Genomic DNA, 21,042 nt, shown 5'->3' with positions numbered 1-21,042 from the left:
TCAGCCCATTCGGGACAGAAAAGTACCTGCAGAAATAATATATGTAAATCACTTTGACTGTGTTTACAGAAATATCAAGTGTGGAATAAACAATACAAAGAAAACTGAAATACAGTTCAATAAGAGAAATAAGAAAAGCAAAGACGGTAAATGCAGATTCCTGGTCCACTGCCATAGAAACCAGATACACATCAAAATTAAATCAGTCAAAGGCATTACTGAACAGATAGTTTAAATTCACCCCTATCTAATGACTGTTCTAATAGTAAATAAAGTGGCAAGGCAGTCCAAAAAGTAGGACTAGTAACGCTGGAAATTGCAGCTTGGATCGTGTCCAATCTAATCTGCAGAGAGGACGGTACTACCAAACGGTTGTGCTGGAAGGAGCACAATATTCAAAGTGGCACATATTTTTGATAAAACTTCTAAGTCTGATTTTGGATATTTTGCTAAAAACATCCAAAAATCGAGTGGTGAACATAACCATTTTTTTAACCTGAGAACATTTTCAGAAATTATCTATTTCTAGATGTTTTGTGCTCAGTGCATTTTCAGGACCATTTCGGAAAATAAAACATCCAAGAGAAAAACAACCAAAAACCAGCCGTTGGGATGTCTGTGGGCCATCTGGCCATACAGACATCCCAGCAGAGCAATGGGCAGCCTAGGGGGCACTGAGGTGGATTTCACCTAAAAGCTCTCAGGTACACATCTCATAGCCTAGTGGTTAGTGCAGCGGACTTTGATCCTGGGGAACTGGGTTTGATTCCCACTGCAGCTCCTTGTGACTGTGGGCAAGTCACTTAAAATCCTCCATTGCCCCAGGTACTAAGTACCTGTATACATGTAAACTGCTTTGAATGTAGTTGCAAAATACCACAGAAAGGCGGTATATCAAGTCTCATTTCCCCTTTCCCCCCATTGCTCCCTTATATTGTATAGTGAGCTCTTCAGGAGCAGAAAAATACCTACTGTACATCACTACAATAGCTCTCAAGCTTGCAGGTGTCACCTATATGTAAGTACAGTAGGTATTTAGTGTTTTTTGGAGAGCTCACACATTCCACCACAAGTGTACCAGTTAGAGTGGGATATGGGCCTAGGATCCCTTCTCTATACTTAACTACACTGACCACTAGCCTACTCCTGGGACCAGCTTGCCGCTCTAATAGGAATGGTCATCATATCTGAAGCTGTCATAGAGCCAGTCACATCTTAGGGGGCTGAGAGGGGTTAAGTGACCACTGGGGGAGTAAGGAGGTTTTGCCTTAATCCCTTTAGTGGTCATTTAGGGCATCTTTTGGTCACTTAGTAATGAGTGAAACAGGTCTAGCCAAAAAGTCTTAATTTTAGCCCTAGATGTTTTCATTTTGTTCCATTATTGCAGATAAATATTTATCTTTCGGTGCCACCTGTGTCCCACCCCCAATATGCCTCCCTGAAATTTGGATGAACTGTGGAGCAAAAAATGTCTAAAATCAGGATATCGAAAATTGCAACTTGGGCATTTTTGAGAGAAAAACGTCCTTCTGCCACTTTATGAAGTTTTTTTTAACACTTTTGTTGTTTTGAAAATGAGCCCCATGGTATCAGCAATCTAGAAAGAAATAGGGGCTGACCAATGTGAAGAAGTTTATGAGCAAACACCAAAATGTTATATGTTATCCTGTGAGACACAGATGGTCATTATGCATCTCAAAGTAAAGGTGTTACATGATCATATTTTTCACCTCATAAAGAAGTTTAATTGTCGGGTTGGTCACTTTTTATGGAGGTTCTATAGCCAAAGTTTGCAACCCTATTTTGAATAGATAATATGAATTGCCATATGTAATCCAATATCCAGGCTCTCACACCCCTGCAAGAAACATATTTTGAAACACACTGTGATATATATACAGATGCAGAAACATTGCTCACAGAAACATAACATATTGCTATATTGTATATACAAGGACTGGCACGTAAAGAGATACTGAAACACACAAGTATATTTATTTGGATTCAGCTCCCACCTTTTCAATTAGGGCTGGCTCAAGGGACTGTGGTGCCCTGCACCAACTTTTGCAACAGCCACCCCCCTCCTTCCATGATCTGGGAGCTCTCCCTGTCTCAAGTCCCCCCCCCCCCCCCCCCTCTCTGCTGCTGGTAATAAAGGGCACCAAAATGTAGAATCCTAATCTAGCATTTATCCCCCCCCCCCCCCCCCCCCCCACACACACACACACAGAGGAGAAGGAAGAGAGACAGAGATGCTGGACTGGGATTCTGGTGCCTTATATCACTGGTGCCCTGAGCTGGTGCCTCACCTGGTCCATAGGTTGAGCCAGCCCTGTTTTCAATCATAGTTTAATGATGATTTCATGGTTTTGCCGGGCCCTAGGCTGGCAAAACACAAAAGAACTAGAAGCAGCACTTTTTACTTCCTCACCCCTGTGCTGTGGAAAAGCCTCCCTGTTGACATTTGCACAGACATTCCCAGATTCAAAACAGCCATTAAGACCTGGCTTATTTGGCAGGCTTTTGGTGACTAGTTAGTTAAAACAATGAGTCCTTTCCCCATTTTCTTCCTCTCCTTTCTGTTTACTGCCCTTTTCCTCCCTCCCTTGTTCCCCCCTCCACCCCCCACCAATAGTGTTGAATGTTTATGGCTTATTACTATTTCTTTGCTTTCTTATCTTAACATTGTAGTTCCTTTATAACACTTATTTTTAGTCAGTAAACCACTTAGTTCTGTCCTCAGTCATAGCCGTATTGAGGCAGCCATGGGCAAGGAAAGTGTTAACTCTGAGAAATTATATACATAAGAAATGATATTAAAAGCTTGAAGTTTGAATTCTAGCTTTTTACCTTGCAACTAAAGTGAAGGAATGCAGGCTGGAATTAATTACTAGAACTCTGTTGAGCCAAAGGTTAGGAAAGGTCAGTGAGAAATGAGACTCTGTCCTTTGTGAATTGCCAATGCTAGCTGGCACATCTGTATACTATTAAATCTTGAGGGGATATTATTATGAATGAACAAAGGAATGAGCTAGATATATTGTAGTTTAAGATTAGATAGAAATACCGTTTAGAGAGAGGCAATAGATTAGAATTTAGAAGTTCTTGATATCTAGAATATGTCTTATAAGGATGCTTATTTTAGAATATGTATTCTGTGTAGTTAATATGTAGGAAACCTTTTTAAATTCTGTATCATTCTTTGTCTGACTTTCTAAGCAAAGACTGCAGTGAAGAGGCCAACATGTGTTTTGAGTTTTCTGTGGTCTTAGCAAGTTCTGTGAAGGAAGCTGATAGGTGAAAAAGGTCAGAACTAGTCAGCTCTCTTCTCCTTGATTAATTATAGCTAAGTGTAAGACTGGCCTCCTGAAAGTAATAACAGACCATAGCCGTATGCCATTAAGTAAGACTGGCCCTTGACCCCTTTAATGAATGCCAGAGTTCAGCTAGCAGGTAGTATGAAGCTGACTAGGAATATGAGAATAACCAATGTCAGGTTGGGCCTCTTAGTCTCTAAGGGAACCCAGTTTAAGCTATAGATGAGAAATCAATCATAATGAACATGCAAGAGTTCTGGAGACCAAATGTCTGGTGTAAGGGGCCCCAGGTCACAGGTCAGTTTAGGATGTCTGGAACCTATGTAACTGATATTTGTATAGAGCTGATTGGTTGAGGCAAGGTAGCCAATCTATTCCTTAACCAATTGGAGAGTAAGGGGGGGGGCTAGGCTAGGAGGGGATAGAACAGTATTTAAGTGAGAGCAGAAGCAGTTTACGTCAGAAGAAAGCTGGAAGACAACAGGAGAGAAAGAGAGCAGAAGGAACAGACAGAAGAGAAGAGAGCTGAAGAGGACAGACAAAAGCCATAACATCCAGAGAGCTGAGAGAGAGAGAAGAGAGCTAGAACTGATGTCCTGCTTTGTTTGCTGGCAAATAAAGAAGATTACTCTCTCATTCTGGTGTGTGCTGTCTGACTCCTGAAGTATCATAAATTCATGCCTCCGTTCCTGCAACAATTCTTGGTGGCAGCGGTGGGATGAATCCTGCATTAATCCCAGCACCCAACTGACTGGAGAACATTCGCCGGGTATGTATTCTGTATTCTGTATTGTAGTCCTAGCTAGGAAATTGTAAACCAGCCCCTCAAACATTGAGGGAAGGAGAGCCTGATCAACTCTCAGCGAAGGCCCTAGTACCTTCTAGTCGTGGGGACTAGAAGCGAAAACGCTTGAGCTTATCTGTATCTGAGAAATTTGAAATTGTTGGGTGGGATTTTTTGTATTGAATGAATGTGTGATGCGTGAATGCTAAATGAGTGCGGACTTCTTATAACTGCGTTTCCAATTAACGCGAGTTCAATTGGCCAGTGACGGAAGGAAGCGATTGCTGTCTGTCTACCTAGTGTCTCGAGAGTGCGGACCCCTTACTGCACTTTCAAAAACTCCCTCCCTTTTGTGTGTTGTAACTGTAAGCATTATGGGAGGGAAATCGTCTAGACAAATTGATACTCCCCTAGACTGTATGCTTAAGAACTTCAAGAAAGGATTTTTAATTAATGATTATGGACAGACTTTAAGCTCAAGTACTCTAAGAACCTTGTGTGAAGTTGAGTGGCCATCTATGGGAGTGGGGTGGCCCCCTAGTGGCAGCTTAGATATTGAAGTAATCCGGAAGGTTTACAGCATAGTTGTAGGAGAACCAGAATATTCTGAACAACTCCCCTATATAGATTCCTGGGACAGCCTTGTGACTGACCCTCCCTCTTGGTTGAAAATTTATATGGGTTCCCCAGTAAAATTCATGTTAGGTCGTGCTCAAAGAAAGATTAGAAAATCTAAATTAGAAGAGGGAAAGAGCCCCAGGAAGCCTATCACCCAATCGGTGGCTTCCGCTCCTACCTTGTCTGAGAAACCCATACTCTTTGATGATCCCTCAGATCTTGAGCCACCACCTTATGGCCCATTGTTGGGGTTCCGTGCCACCCCTAGAGATCCACGCCGTCCAGCCCAAGCTTCTCCAGCACAGGCTTCTCCGGATAGCTCCTCTTCTGTGCAAACCCCGTCACATCCTAGGGTGGACCTTTCAGCCAATCTCTACCCTCCTTTGCCACATTCTCCCCTGCTAACCTCCCAAGACCCGCTTTGGGCTGCACCCCCTGACTCCTCAACTCCCGACAGCCCAGCCTTTCCCTCTAGTACCCCTACCCACTCATTAGGGGCCCGGCATTCCTTTCAATGGACTGAATCACCTGTGACCACCTCTCAGTCTATGAGTACCCCTCCCCATCCCTCAGGGGTTCAACATACCTTCACTGAATGGGTTAGACCTGCTGCAATCACTTTTGAGCATGATAGGAGGATAGCTCCTAGCTCTACCTCAGATTCCATTCTCACCTCCTCGAGAGTTCTGCCACTCCGACAGGTAACTACCACTCGACCGGATCCTAATAATGAGGGTCAGGTTATACAGGCACAGGCCTATCAGTATGTACCCTTCACAACCACCGATCTCCTGAATTGGAAGACGCATTACCCCTCTTATACTGAAAAGCCTCAGGCAGTGGTGGACCTAGTGGCTAGCATTATGGCCACCCATAACCCAACCTGGACTGATTGTCAACAACTTCTCCTGACCCTCTTCACAACTGAGGAGAGGCGGAAGATTTTGCAAAATGCTGAGGCCATCACGCGAGAGCGTGTCCCCGGGGGGACACAGGACCCAGAGGGATGGGTTAGAGCTCGGTTTCCTCGCGCAGCTCCAGTTTGGGATCCAAATGATGGGCAGCACTATGAACTGTTGTCTGGCTATTGCCGGGACTTGCTGGAAGGTATGAGGAAAGGCATAAAGAGGCCCATTAATCTGGCAAAGGTCTCAGAAATTCTCCAAGGGGCAACTGAATCCCCTGGGGCCTTTTTAGAGCGACTAATTGAAGCCTACAGAACATACACCCCCTTTGACCCTGAAGCCCTAGAAAACCAGAGAATGGTGAATAGTGCATTGGTGGCCCAGAGTATGACAGATATCCGGAAGAAGTTGCAGCGTCAAGAGGGATTTGCAGGGATGAATACCACCCAGCTAATTGAGATCGCAACCAAGGTTTTCATTAATAGGGATCAGGAGGTGCGCCGAGAGGCTGACCGGAAGATGCAGAAGAAGGCCGACCTTTTAGCGGCAGCCATTACTAATTCCACCCTTAACCGAGGTCGACCTCTAGCTAATGGGAAGCCAAAGTGGGACCCTGGACCACCAGCCAGGCCCCGAGATTCCTTCAATCAATCCCGGCCAAGGGGGGAGAATCCCAGACCAAGATTGGAGAGGGATCAGTGTGCCTACTGTAAGGAAAGAGGGCACTGGAAAGATGAATGCCCCCAGAGGCGCCAGGGATTGAGAAGGGGACCAGGAGATCGAGGAAGCCGAGGCCGAGTTCGAGAGGGAAGATATGAGCCTCCTGAATCTGACATCATCGGGATAGCCGAGATGGCAGAATGGGACGAATAGGACAGACCGGGTTCCTACAAACTGGGCTCCCAGGAACCTATGGTCAAGTTAACTGTAGGGAGCCGCTCAATTCCATTCATGATTGATACAGGAGCTGAACATTCTGTTGTGACGGAGCGATTAGCGCCTGTGTCTGGAAAAACTGTCCGAGTGGTGGGAGCCACGGGGGTGCAGAACCGGAGGCCCTTCCTGACAACCCGTAGATGCCAATTAGGCTCACACATAGTCACTCATGAATTCCTGTATATGCCAGACTGTCCAATCCCTTTGTTAGGCCGAGACCTGCTGTCCAAGCTTAGGGCCCAAATTTCTTTTGACTCTGATGGCCAGACTTCAGTCTCCTTTCGGCCCCTGTCATCCAGCCCTAAGGGTATATTGAGTTTCTGTTGCCCTCTTGAAGAAGAATGGCGGCTGCATCAGTCGCATGGCCAAGTTGACCTACCCCTGGCAGACAGCTTTCAGGTCAGTGGGGTATGGGCAGAAGATAATCCCCCAGGATTGGCCCGAAATATTCCTCCTGTCCATGTAGACTTACTTCCAAGTGCCCGGCCAATCCATCTTCGCCAATACCCAATTCCCCGAAAGGCTCTGGAAGGGATCCAAGCACACCTGAATCGTTTGTTATCCCATGGAATTATTCGACCTTGCCAGTCTCCATGGAATACGCCACTATTGCCAGTTCAGAAGCCAGGGACTGAGGACTACCGGCCAGTCCAAGACTTACGAGTGGTCAACAAATCCACTATCTCATTACACCCTGTAGTGCCTAATCCATATGTCCTGCTAGGATTGATACCTTCTGGAGCTACCCATTTCACGACACTAGATCTAAAAGATGCCTTCTTTTGTATTCGGGTGGCCCCCGCCAGTCAACTGCTTTTCGCCTTTCAATGGGAAAACCCAGTAACAGGAAGGAAGCTTCAGTATACATGGACCCGCCTGCCACAGGGGTTCAAGAACTCCCCCACCATTTTTGGGACAGCCCTAGGGCAAGACCTTAAGACTTTTAAATCTGAGCCTTCCAGGCGAGTTTTACTCCAGTATGTAGATGACCTCCTGATTGCAGCAGTGACTCAGGAAGAGTGTTTTGAGGCTACCAGAGAATTGCTGGAGCTACTCTTGGATGCAGGCTATAAGGTCTCACGCTCAAAGGCCCAACTTTGTCAGTCAGAAGTGAAGTATCTGGGCTTCTGTATTTCCCAGGGAAGTCGGAGACTGGATGCTAGTAGGAAGCAAGCAGTTGCTGCAATTCCCCAACCCAAGTCCAGAAGAGAAGTTAGGGAATTTCTGGGAGCAGCCGGATTCTGCAGAATTTGGATTCCAAATTTTGCATTGATGGCGAAACCCCTTTACCAAGCCACAAAGGGGGGTGAAAAGGAACCATTTGAATGGGGACCTACAGCTCAACAATCCTTCATTGCCATAAAGAAAGCCCTACTCTAAGCCCCTGCGTTAGGCCTTCCTGATGTGGAGAAACCTTTCTCACTGTATGTCCATGAGCGACAGGGGGTTGCTCTGGGTGTGCTGACCCAGATGATGGGATCCTGGCAGAGGCCTGTTGCATACCTGTCTAAACAGCTGGATGGAGTGGCTAAAGGATGGCCAGCCTGCATGAGGGCCATTGCAGCAGCAGCCTTACTGGTCCAGGAAGCTGATAAGTTGACCTTGGGGCAAGAACTGGTTGTTAAAGTCCCCCATGCAGTTCTCACCCTCATGGAGTATAAGGGCAACCATTGGTTTACAAATAACCGCATGGTTAAGTACCAAGCTAGCTTGTGTGAGAATCCACGGATACACCTGGAAACAGTGGCTACATTCAATCCCGCCACTCTTTTGCCAGCATCTGAGGGACCTCCGGATCATGACTGTATCCAAACCATGGATGAAGTGTACTCCAGTCGACCAGATCTCAAAGATGTTCCGTGGAGGGACCCAGATGTAATTTATTTCACAGATGGAAGCAGTTATGTGGAGAACTCCAAGCGATTGGCAGGCTATGCTGTGGTGACAGAAGACAAGGTGATAGAAGCAAGAGCCTTGCCCCAAGGAACTTCAGCCCAGAAAGCAGAACTTGTGGCCCTCATACGAGCTCTGGAGCTAGCAGCAGGACTGATGACCAACATTTATACTGATTCTAAGTATGCCTTCACAACCCTACATGCTCATGGAGCTTTGTATAAGGAAAAGGGACTCATAAATGCTGCAGGCCAACCTGTTAAGTATGGACCTGAAATACTTCAGCTGTTAGAGGCTGTTTGGGCCCCTAAGAAGGTAGCTGTCATTCACTGTAGGGGACACCAAAGAATAGATACTCCAGTGGCCCGAGGGAACCGCCATGCTGATCGGGTGGCCAAGGAAGCTGCTCGAGGACCCCCAGCAAGTACTGTGACTCCCCTGTTCCAAATTCGACTGCAAGAATGGACGCCTATGTATACCCAAATGGAAGAGAAATGGGCTCAAGAGGAAGGTGCAGTAAGGAGATCTGATGGCTGGTTACATCTCCCTGATACCAGAGTTCTGGTGCCACGCCATCTAGCTTGGCCTGTAGTGTCTCAAGCTCATGACCTATCACACTTAGGGAAAACAGCACTAGCCCGCCTACTCAGTCGAGTAGTAGTGCTGGAAGGATTGGATAGTCTGGTTGCCACTGCCTCTGCCCGATGTACTCTCTGTGCCCAGAATAATGCCCGTCAGGGACCCCGTATTCCACCAGGAGTTCAGTCTAGAGGACTAACACCCTTTGAGTCCCTAGTTATAGACTTCACAGAAATGCCCAGGAGCGGTAGGCTCCGATACCTCTTGGTTATGGTCTGTACCTTTTCTGGGTGGGTGGAAGCATATCCTACAGTTACTGAGAAAGCCACAGAAGTAGCTCGAGCTCTCCTTAGGGATGTCATCCCCAGGTATGGATTGCCCCTTGCCATAGGTTCAGATAATGGTCCCGCCTTTGTTGAAGCCACACTTCAGGCCCTGTCCCGCGCATTGCGCATTACCTGGAAATTGCATTGTGCCTACCGTCCCCAGAGTTCAGGGCAGGTTGAGCGAGCAAACAGAACCTTGAAAAATAGCCTAGCAAAGATTTGTCAGGAAACCCAATTGAAATGGCCACAGGCACTGCCACTAGCCCTCTTCCGCCTCCGATGCACCCCAACTAAAGGAACAGCCCTCTCTCCCTTTGAAATTGTGTATGGGAAGCCCCCAGCCATTTTGCAGGGAATTAAGGGAGACATAGGGATTTTAGGGTCTGCCCAGGTACAGGAGCAGGTAGCCCTCTTGGGCAAGATAATTTCTGAGCTTCAGTCTTATGTGAGAGAAATAAACCCTGTCCCCTTCCAGGCTCAGGTACATTCCTTCCTGCCAGGGGATAGAGTTTGGGTGAAAGACTGGAGGCTCCAGCCTTTGGGGCCCCGATGGAAAGGACCTTTTACTGTTTTGCTTTCTACCCCTGCAGCTGTGAAGGTCGCAGGGATAACTCCGTGGGTCCATTGGTCTCGAATTAAGTCTGCTGATCAGACTGAGCCCAGAACGGATCAGACGGAGCCTAGACAGTGGAGAGCAGAAAGTGATCCAGCGGAGCCATTGAAGTTGCGCCTGACCCGAACCAAAGAATCTACTAGCTGAAAAGAAGGGTCAACTGCATACTGCAGGAGCTGCTGAACTTCGGCTTCACACTGAGACTCTTTCTTGCCCTGATTCTGGCTTTCTTGGAATTTGAGAGCTTGATCTTTGTCAGTTGAGGGTCTATCCCAACTGGTATAAGAACTCAAAGACTGAGAACACTATATTAGAGTAATCTGTGATTAGCACAGACTGTTGAAATATTATTGCTTAATTAGTTTGCTGTATTTGTTTTAGATTAGGAAGAAAGAAAATGTTAGTAATTTGGATGCTTTTGTTGTTTTCTACTCCTTGCCTCCTTGTTCCTAATACCCCAACTCGCTCTAACCTTTGGTTACACTCAGTCCAGGAACTAATTAGCCAGGCAAAGATTACTTCCCCTTGTATTGTGTGTTCCCGATTTTCTCCTTATACCACAGATGTCCCAGCTGTTCCTGTCCCTGTGCAGCTCCCAGCTCTTATACCTCCCTACTTTTCGAGTTCAGGCCCTTGGAGCCAGGATTATACTTGGTGGTCCTTTTATAATGCTACTTCCCCCTCTGATTCTTCTCTAAGGCCAGTTTTTATGTCTCCCTATCCAGCTTCTGGAGTGTTTTGTTTAACAAGAGACATCTCAACTGTTCTTCCCATTCCCTGTAACTATACTAATGTTCTTCCAGAGAAGGAGGAACCTGTGTGGGTAGTTTCTCCAGGTACTCCTATGTGCCCTACTACCATACCTGTAGATTATGACCAAGGTGATTACCTGGCTCCTAACCTTACTACTGAGAAGACTATAGTGTCCCATCCTATTTTCTACTTTCATAAGTCCCCGGGGTATGAAGGGGTTGCATCATATGAGCGGTCTGTTACAATTGGGGATTGGCACCTATGGTATACAAAGTCTCCATTTCTTCTTCGTTCCCCCTGGGATAGGGGCTCGCATTATGGGCATCCTAATCTCCATCCTGTGCCTACATTTATTGGGAACTTTCGTCGCCCTCTCCTTGGTCATTACTGGCTCTGTGATAATGTCCTTCATATGATTCTTCCTCCCACATATGATTTTTGTGTATTGGTAACCTTGAATTATTTTCCTAAAGTTATTCCTCTTCTCAAACCACCATCCCCGCACCGCTCTAAGCGAGAGGCCTTGTCCTTACCTTCCTCCGTTGCCACAGAGGATGAGGCGATTGAATTAGCCCTTCAGTATATTAACTCTACTTATCCTCTGACTAAAAAGAGACTTGTAGCCCTTTCTGCCACGGCCTGGATTCCAATTGGGGGCCCGGTAGCGGGTATTACTGAACTAGGTATGGCTACCCGGAGACTTCAGTCCCTACTCCATGTTTTAGTTCATGAGCTGAACGTGGTAGTCAATGCATTGCAGGATCAAATTAATGAATTAAGTATAGTTTCTCGATATAACCGTATGGGTCTTGATTATCTCTTTGCAGCCCAAGGTGGTCTCTGCACAGTGCTAAATTATTCAGAGTGCTGTACTATTGTCATAAATAGGACGCATGTAGTTAGGCATGCCATGGATAAAGTCCTACAGTTGGCTAGCCTTAATGTGGAGGATTACCGAGGAGGATTAGACCTTACCTCCTGGTGGTGGTCATTGACCTCCTGGATACGTCCCTTGTGCATTTCCCTAATAGTTTTAGTTTTAGCAGGGTTTTTGTTTTGTTTCCTGGCCTCATGTGCTTCGGCAGTATGCCGTCGAACCTTAACAAGTAGAGTAATAGTGGTTCAAAAGTCTATTCCTAGTTAGGATCACTATAATCTCCAGAGTTTGAGTTGTGAGACTTATCTCTGCATAAGCTGATTTTAGTCTCAAAGGGGGGAATGAGGCAGCCATGGGCAAGGAAAGTGTTAACTCTGAGAAATTATATACATAAGAAATGATATTAAAAGCTTGAAGTTTGAATTCTAGCTTTTTACCTTGCAACTAAAGTGAAGGAATGCAGGCTGGAATTAATTACTAGAACTCTGTTGAGCCAAAGGTTAGGAAAGGTCAGTGAGAAATGAGACTCTGTCCTTTGTGAATTGCCAATGCTAGCTGGCACATCTGTATACTATTAAATCTTGAGGGGATATTATTATGAATGAACAAAGGAATGAGCTAGATATATTGTAGTTTAAGATTAGATAGAAATACTGTTTAGAGAGAGGCAATAGATTAGAATTTAGAAGTTCTTGATATCTAGAATATGTCTTATAAGGATGCTTATTTTAGAATATGTATTCTGTGTAGTTAATATGTAGGAAACCTTTTTAAATTCTGTATCATTCTTTGTCTGACTTTCTAAGCAAAGACTGCAGTGAAGAGGCCAACATGTGTTTTGAGTTTTCTGTGGTCTTAGCAAGTTCTGTGAAGGAAGCTGATAGGTGAAAAAGGTCAGAACTAGTCAGCTCTCTTCTCCTTGATTAATTATAGCTAAGTGTAGGACTGGCCTCCTGAAAGTAATAACAGACCATAGCCGTATGCCATTAAGTAAGACTGGCCCTTGACCCCTTTAATGAATGCCAGAGTTCAGCTAGCAGGTAGTATGAAGCTGACTAGGAATATGAGAATAACCAATGTCAGGTTGGGCCTCTTAGTCTCTAAGGGAACCCAGTTTAAGCTATAGATGAGAAATCAATCATAATGAACATGCAAGAGTTCTGGAGACCAAATGTCTGGTGTAAGGGGCCCCAGGTCACAGGTCAGTTTAGGATGTCTGGAACCTATGTAACTGATATTTGTATAGAGCTGATTGGTTGAGGCAAGGTAGCCAATCTATTCCTTAACCAATTGGAGAGTAAGGGGGGGGCTAGGCTAGGAGGGGGATAGAACAGTATTTAAGTGAGAGCAGAAGCAGTTTACGTCAGAAGAAAGCTGGAAGACAACAGGAGAGAAAGAAAGCTGGAAGACAACAGGAGAGAAAGAGAGCAGAAGGAACAGACAGAAGAGAAGAGAGCTGAAGAGGACAGACAAAAGCCATAACATCCAGAGAGCTGAGAGAGAGAGAAGAGAGCTAGAACTGATGTCCTGCTTTGTTTGCTGGCAAATAAAGAAGATTACTCTCTCATTCTGGTGTGTGCTGTCTGACACCTGAAGTATCATAAATTCATGCCTCCGTTCCTGCAACAGTATCACAAATTCAAATAAAGAATAAAAAATAAAGCTCAAGCAGAATTACAGTCTGGAACAGTAGGTATCTCCCTGTCTCCCAAATGGCTTACAATATAAGGGTGATATTTACTAATCTGCATTAATGTAAGCCCTGTATTATCAATCACTTTTGTTAATTGCAATACTGAACATTAACCCCCTCATTCTATGATGTGAGCACGTAAGTGTAAAATCCATTTGCGCTCTCAGGGGTCCTTTTACTAAGCTGTGGTAAAAAGAGGCCTGCACTTGCGTCAGCGCGTGTTTTTGATGTGCACTGAGGCCCCCTTTTACCGCAGTGGGTAAAAGGCTGTCTTTTTTTCTCAAAAAGAAATGGCCATACTATAAGTGACAAGGAACAAAATGAAGATGACACAAAAATGAAGATCTTAGATGATGTATAAAAAGTCCACTTTATTGGGTAAGGGTAAGTCCAGAGCAATGTCAGAACTCGAGGTAACTCAACACGGCCATGTTTCGGCCAACTGGCCTGCCTCAGGAGTCTTAATGTTCATCTGAAAGGAATCATAGAAACAAACTGTGTCTATCAATCTGCTGTCAAACAGAAACTTTTTTTATGGTGCTCAGTGCTCCAAGAGTACGTTGTGCAGGGTCGGCAGTGATACGTCACCTGTCTGAAACGTCAACGTGTTTCAGACAGGCGACGTATCACTGCCGGTGGTAGTTCCAGAGTGGTGAGCAGCAAGCCTGTTGTCGCACAACAACCCTTTAGTAAAAGGGCTCCTCAGGGTTTAGAATACTAAGAAGTTCTACACATGAAAATTACAGGGTACCGCACAAGTGCTAGGTTGGATGCTAAGCAGTGCTCTAGGATCTAAGCATGCAACTTACATAGAACACGAATGCAAAGAGTTGTTCACGTGGGTGGGGCATGAGCATCTCCTACAATTACACGCACATGTTATAGAATGGTGTCATTTACACACTCAAGTGCAGCTTTTAGGTGCGTGCATTTACACCTGCCATAAACATGGCATTAGCAGGTGGGTCTAAAAGTTGACACATAAGTGCTGATTTCAGAATGGTAGTGTGATGAGATCTGGGTGCCCACATCCCGCTACACATTTAGCACCCAGCATTTTGGCGCACTTTATAGGACTCCCTAGGAGGGCAATTCTATAACTCTTCAACCAGGCCTTTAATGGAAGAAATAACTAACTTGTTAGTCTCACTCACATAGACAAGGAGTGGCCCAGGCTGCACGTATATCACAGCAGGACATGTTTATCTACTCATACTCTAGCTGGGATAATATTTAACCATCTCTCTGAACTCATGTGCACCTTTCTTTAAATTAGTCACATTATTTTCTAACTCCTCTTACTCTCTTGCCTATCTATGGGCCCCTTTTATTAAGCGGTGGTAAGCCCAACGCAGGCTTATCGCTTGCTAAACAGAAAGTACCACCAGACTACTGCAGCAGCCCGGTGGTCCTTCCCACCCCTAGTGCACCATCATATCCGGCACTACAAAAATACTGCCAGATTAGCACAAGAGACCTTATCCCCACCCAGTGGCGTACCAAGGGGGGGGGTGGTGGGGGCGGTCCGCCCCGGGTGCCAGTGGGTGGGGGGTGCTCCGCTCTCGCCGCCTCCCGTGGCCGTTCCCACGGCGCCGCACATTAAAAAAAAACCGGCGAAGCAGCGTCGCAGGCAGCGCCTCGTGCCCTGCTTGTAAAAAAAAAAATCAAATCTCCTCCTTCCTTCTCCTCCTCGTCTTGACGTCGACTCGGGCCTTCCAATCAATTGGAAGGCCCGAGTCGACGTCAAGACGAGGAGAAGGAAGGAGATTTGATTTCTTTTTTTTACAAGCAGGGCACGAGGCGCTGCCTGCGACGCTGCTTCGCCGGTGGGGAAGGAGAGGGGCGAAAGGGACTCGGGTGGGGGTGTTCAGAGGGGAGAAGGGGACTGGAGTGGGGGTCTCAGACAGGGGAGGGGAGAAGGGGACTGGGGTGGGGATCTCAGAGGGGAGAAGGGGACTGGGGTGGGGGTGTTCAGAGAGGAAAAGGGGAGGGGAGAAGGGGACTGGGGTGGGGGTCTCAGAGGGGAGAAGGGGAGGGGAGAAGGGGACTGGGGTGGGGGTGTTCAGAGGGGAAAAGGGGAAGGGAGAAGGGGACTGGGGTGGGGGTCTCAGACAGGGGAGAAGGGGACTGGGGTGGGGGTGTTCAGAGGGGAAAAGGGGAGGGGAGAAGGGGACTGGGGTGGGGATCTCAGACAGGGGAGGGGAGAAGGGGACTGGGGTGGGGGTGTTCAGAGGGGAGAAGGGGACTGGGGTGGGGATCTCAGACGGGGAGGGGGAGAGGAGAAGGGGACTGGGGTGGGGATCTCAGACAGGGGAGAAGGGGACTGGGGTGGGGGTGTTCAGAGGGGAAAAGAGGAGGGGAGAAGGGGACTGGGGTGGGGATCTCAGACAGGGGAGGGGGAGAGGAGAAGGGGACTGGGGTGGGGATCTCAGACAGGGGAGAAGGGGACTGGGGTGGGGGTGTTCAGAGGGGAAAAGGGGAGGGGAGAAGGGTACTGGGGTGGGGATCTCAGACAGGGGAGGGGAGAAGGGGACTGGGGTGGGGGTGTTCAGAGGGGAGAAGGGGACTGGGGTGGGGGTCTCAGACAGGAGAAGGGGAGGGGAGAAGGGGACTGGGGTGGGGGTGTTCAGAGGGGAGAAGGGGGCTGGAACTGGGGGCTGAAAAAAGGGGCAGAGAGAGAGAGGGGACAGATCCTAGATGGAAGGGGGAGCGAGAGGGAGGGCAGACCCTGGATGGATGGGAGAGGGAGGGCAAATGGTGGATTGAAGGGGCAGAGAGAAAGGGCAGGCAGTGGATGGAAGGGACGGCAGAGAGGGCTGACACTGGATGGCAGAGAGAGAGAGAGTGAAGACAGATGCTGGATGGAAGGAAGACGGTGAAAAGAAGATGAGGAAAGCAGAAACCAGAGACAACAAACTGTAAATAAAATATATTTTTTTTATTTTTTTTGCTTTAGGATAAAGTATTGTAGATATGTTAAATGTTTATAATAGAACATGTAAATAAGGTAATCTTTTTATTGGACTAATTTTAATACATTTTGACTAACTTTCAGAGAACAAAACCCCCTTCCTCAGGTCAGGATAGGATACTGTAACAGCACTATACTGTACTGACCCGAGGACGGAGGTTTTGGCCTCTGAAAGCTAAATGTATTAGTCCAATAAAATGGTATTATTTTACTTTCTATATTTGTTTTATTTCTATTTGTTAATTTGTAAAGTGGTGATTGGTACTTGTTAGTTTTTTTCAAATTTACATCTGCTGTCTTTATATTTTGCACAGTACTAGGGGACAGTTTCTGTTTCTGTGGTGTTGCATTGTATGCAGAGTCTGGCATTGGGGGTTCAGTTTAATTTTTGTCTAAATAGAAAGTTTATGATTACTTATTCTATAGTGGATTAGGGTGTATCTGTGTTTGTGAAAAAGACATGGCTTTCAGTTGGCATTGACTGTGCAGGATCTACGATCTGTACTATTCTGTCTGGTTTCGTTTTACAATAGGTGAATTGATGTTCTAGTGCTCACTGTAGTGTTTAAGATGCTTTCCTTTTCCTTGTGTGACTCGTAGAAATGACTGCTTATGGTATGGTAGAATTGCTCTATAGGTCCTGAGTGTTTTGTATTCTCGGCATGCCTAGTACTGGATTTGGGGGGGGGGGGGGGTTTAAAAAATGACCGGCCCCGGGTGTCAACTACCCTAGGTACGCCACTGTTCCCACCTCAATAGGTAGCAGTAAGGGATTGCTCCCAAAATGCCCGCGCAGCCATTTCCTGCAGGAAAGAGAGACTTCCCTTTTACCTGTTGCGGTAAAAGGGAGCCTCAACGCATGTGAAAAACATGTGCCGACACCAGTGCAGGCCCCCTTTTGCCACAGCTTTGTAAAACATATATGTTCCATCTTTGCTTATACCCTACACTGTCAATTAAAATGTTCTATTACATAACCTATAAGTGGGACAGATTGGTGTCGCCCCTGTTGCCAATTCGGGGTAACCTGGCATTCCCGGAGGGAGGGTCCTCGGCCCTGTTTAAAACATGGTCAGCGCGAGGGATCCGGTTCCTATTCCAGGTAGTAACAGAGCAGGGGTTAATGAAACCGTTTCAGGCCTTATGTGAGGAATTTGGTCTGGAGGGGGGTGATACATTTGCATATCTACAGCTAAGACACTATGTCCAATCCTTGCCGACTGGTTCCCTGGCCAGGGGTGTGTGGGAGTTGCAGGACGATTTGTTGGGGCTGGAGCCGCAGCAGAGAACCCCACTGAAATACTACCATAGCTGCTTGCGAGACTCTTTAACACCATTGGACACTACTCTCATATGTGCTAGATGGACCCAAGAGCTTTGCTGGTGTTTGACACCACAACAACTGGAGCTTTGTTTGAAATCGTCCCAGAGAGTGACTGAGAATGCAGCATGGAGAGAGTTGAATTACAAATTCTTGCTGCGCCTCCATATTTCGCCCCACAGAGCTTTCAGAGCAACTTTGCGAGAGACAGATGATTGTCCTAAATGTAGGGGCCCGGGAGCATCCCTGGGACACATGTTTTGGTCATGTCCATTGGTGCGTTCATTTTGGTTGGCAATGGGCAGACAGGTGTCGGGCATGTGGAGGGTACGGTGGAGGCCTACTCCGGGCCAACTATTTGATGTCTTTTCGGTGTAGGGACCGCTACCAGAGGGACTGAAAGCTTTTTTAAGGAGAGCTGTGTTGATGGGAAAAAGAACAATTTTGCAGCAATGGATCACCCGTGAGGCCCCCTGCACATCGCATTGGCGTAGCGCCATGATGCAATGCTGCTCGGTGGAGAAACAGAGGATCCGTGACCTGGCCTCTGCAAGGGGAGACCATTTTTGTAAGGCTTGGTCACCGTTCTGGGACTCACTTACTCCCACAGCAAAAAGCAGGATTTTGAATTGTTAGGGGAGGGTGGGGGAGGGGTAATAGTCGGAGAGTTTGTTTGGAAGCAAAGAGGGGGGGAGGGGGGGAGAAAAAAGAAAATCACAGGTACAGCATTTGTTTGGGCAGATTTGAGATTCTTCTCTGTTAGTTAACAATTTCTTTGTGGAATGTTTCTCAATTTTGTGGTCATAATATCTTGTATCGTATGAAGTTGTGCCAATAAACAATATTTAATAAAAAAAAATGTTCTATTACATATTGTGTTGACATTGTAAGAAGTATTCGATGTCATACTTTATATTGTTATGTGAATATTTTTACTGCTGTAATTGTCTATTGCTTATGTTTTATTTATTCTTACTGTACACTGCCTTGAGTGAATTCCTTCAAAAAGACGGTGAATAAATCCTAATAAATAAATAAACTGGGCATCTGGGAGGAGCCTATTCTATTAATGAATATCAATGCCTTCTTTCCTTTATGGTTTATTTAAAATTTCATATACAGCCCTTCCTGAGAACATCACAGGGTGGTTTTTTTTTTTTTTACAACAGAAGCACATAAAGGAAAAGAACACCCATTATTAAAAGAGTAAGGAGCCACTCATACAATAGATGACAATAAATAGAGGAAAAAAGAACCAACCAGAACATAAAATCAAATTAAATTTATCCATTCAATCCAGGCAGAGCACTGAATCCGTAACGTGCTGTCACCATTCACCACTGCATCTCCAAATGCTTTCTGAAACAAATAAGTTTTCAATGCATGACAAAATTTGGATATGAATACCAGAGAACTTACACGTGTGCGCTTACATCAGCCAATACAGCTGGTGTGTTACTGCCTGAGTGCCGCTGACATGTCTGTAATTTACAGCTTTCTCTAAGTTACGTGCATAAATTTGAGTCCCACCCATGCTCCACCCATGTGTATATCCTATTGGAAATATAAGAATACAGCAAGGTAGACAGTTCACGAGATCCAACTTAGAAAACACAAAAGAAGCAGACCTTATAAGAAAACATTGTTTTATTAATTTATAAAAGCTTCCATAAATGAATAAAGACTGCGTTTTCTTATAAAAGTCTGCTTCTCTTGGAAATATGTACTATTTTACGTAAGCACACATTTACAGTCTAGCACTTAGGTAGGTGCTAACATTTTCACACCACTTCAGTGCATAAATATTCACAGTGCTAGTATGTGTGTGTATATATATATATATATATATATATATATATATATATATATATATATATACGTGTTCATGCTGGATATGCACCTCTGCACTATTTTGAAAATATGTGCACATCAGTGGTAGAGCCTATTTTACAGGTGGGTGTCCCCAAGACAGGTTAGTAAATGTAGCCTAACTTTTGGGCAAAGTGACAGTCACAAGCAGTGTCAGTAGGATTTGAACTCTGGCATCCCTAGTTCTTAGCCCACTGCTCTAACAGTAAGCTACTACACTAACAAACATATAGAGTAAAAGCTATGCACATATGCAGCACAGAAAATTCAAAGACACATACATTTGAATGAAAGTATATGTGTGCATATTAACTAGTACAATAAACACACACCATACCTCTTTCAACACAGACATGGCAGAGTTTTGCAGATAGAAATCGCACACATTCTTATGTGCAGCGAAATGCAAGCCAACATATATACAATGGCATGCAATAACATATAGTGGCATGTTTCCTTCCAGCGACGCATTGCCATGTATACGTCTGCGCACACACACACACGCAGCAGCTGATCTCCTTCCCAGAGAAAAGAAACGTGGGCTGTGACAGTCTCTTACCCGTTCCGGATTCCTATGAGTGTTTGCCTGAGGCAATGAAACTCCGACGGTCACCGCTCTGAGCCCAGGATCCATAGCACATACATTACTTTGTCCTCTACCCTTCCTTTCTGTGTATCACATGCCCTTGCTCCTCCTCCTCCTCCTCCTCCTCCTGTCCTGGCTGCAGTGTACACGCTGCTTGTGAGCTTGCATGGCCACTGCTATATATTGTTTCCGTAAAAACAATATATAGCAGTGGCCATGTAATCCTCAGGCACACCAGCCAGTCGGGGTTTTCAGGATATCCATGAGATATCCTGAAAATCCTAGTTAGCTGGGTGCGCCCCGAGGACTGGGCTGAAAATGCTTGGAATACATTAATAAAGGCTTAACCTAGCAACACCCTAGTCTATTCGGCTCTTTCTTTAAAGCTCCTGCTGTTACGTGCAGAAAAGTCCTGTTTCGGTTTGAAAATATCCTTGGAACAGATCCACATTAAAAAAAAAAATGACTAAGAAATTCCAGTACCTCAACCAGGAATTCGGAAATCAGCAGCAAATTGGCACAAAAGTCCGTGGTAAATTCCTGCTACAAATTTTGACATCAGCGGTAGCATTCTCATCATTTGGGAGAGGTAGAAGAAGTGTGTTGTGCTCATTTCCATCCAGTTTTTAGTTGTGCCCTATGGTGGCACTCACCCACTGGTACCCCCACCCCCATTGCTTAAGAGAAGACAGTGGGCTGGGAGCAGTTTTTGTGCTCCCCCTATTTTCCCTTGGTACAGCACTCACTGCTCCCCTTATAAGCACACTTTCTACATTTATATGGCTATTTCTCTGACCTCAGGAGAGAGAGGTGAGAGGTTTGCAACTTCCAGTCAGTGCAGGGCCTCCTTGACATTTTTCCATGTGACCTGTCTTTCTCTCCTTTCCTCTCACACACTTTCAATCTTCTCTTATCTGTACCCCACACAACCACCTAACCGCCCCTCCCCCACGTTCCTCAGCATTATAATCATCATCTTTTATACATTCCCCCCCCCCCCC

At 45.8% G+C, this 21,042-nt stretch overlaps 1 protein-coding gene across 4 annotated transcripts in view; it reads right to left on the bottom strand.

Moving 5' to 3' along the window:
• Positions 1 to 20,191, bottom strand: part of HSD3B7 (hydroxy-delta-5-steroid dehydrogenase, 3 beta- and steroid delta-isomerase 7) — a 266,144-nt gene extending 245,953 nt beyond the window's left edge. Inside the window, exons 1-2 of one of the 4 annotated variants that reach the window (XM_030210365.1) lie at positions 20,015 to 20,191; positions 19,006 to 19,140 (exon numbers count right to left, since the gene is read on the bottom strand). The gene's annotated coding sequence lies outside the window, so the exon portion shown is untranslated. The other 3 variants (XM_030210367.1, XM_030210366.1, XM_030210374.1) reach the window with 3 other exon arrangements.
• Between the last annotated feature and the right edge of the window lie 851 nt (positions 20,192 to 21,042).

Source organism: Microcaecilia unicolor, chromosome 7 (assembly GCF_901765095.1).
Source record: "Microcaecilia unicolor chromosome 7, aMicUni1.1, whole genome shotgun sequence".
NCBI lineage: Eukaryota > Metazoa > Chordata > Amphibia > Gymnophiona > Siphonopidae > Microcaecilia > Microcaecilia unicolor.
Note: the sequence above shows the minus strand (reverse complement) of the source record. Positions and strands in the feature narration are given on the sequence as shown.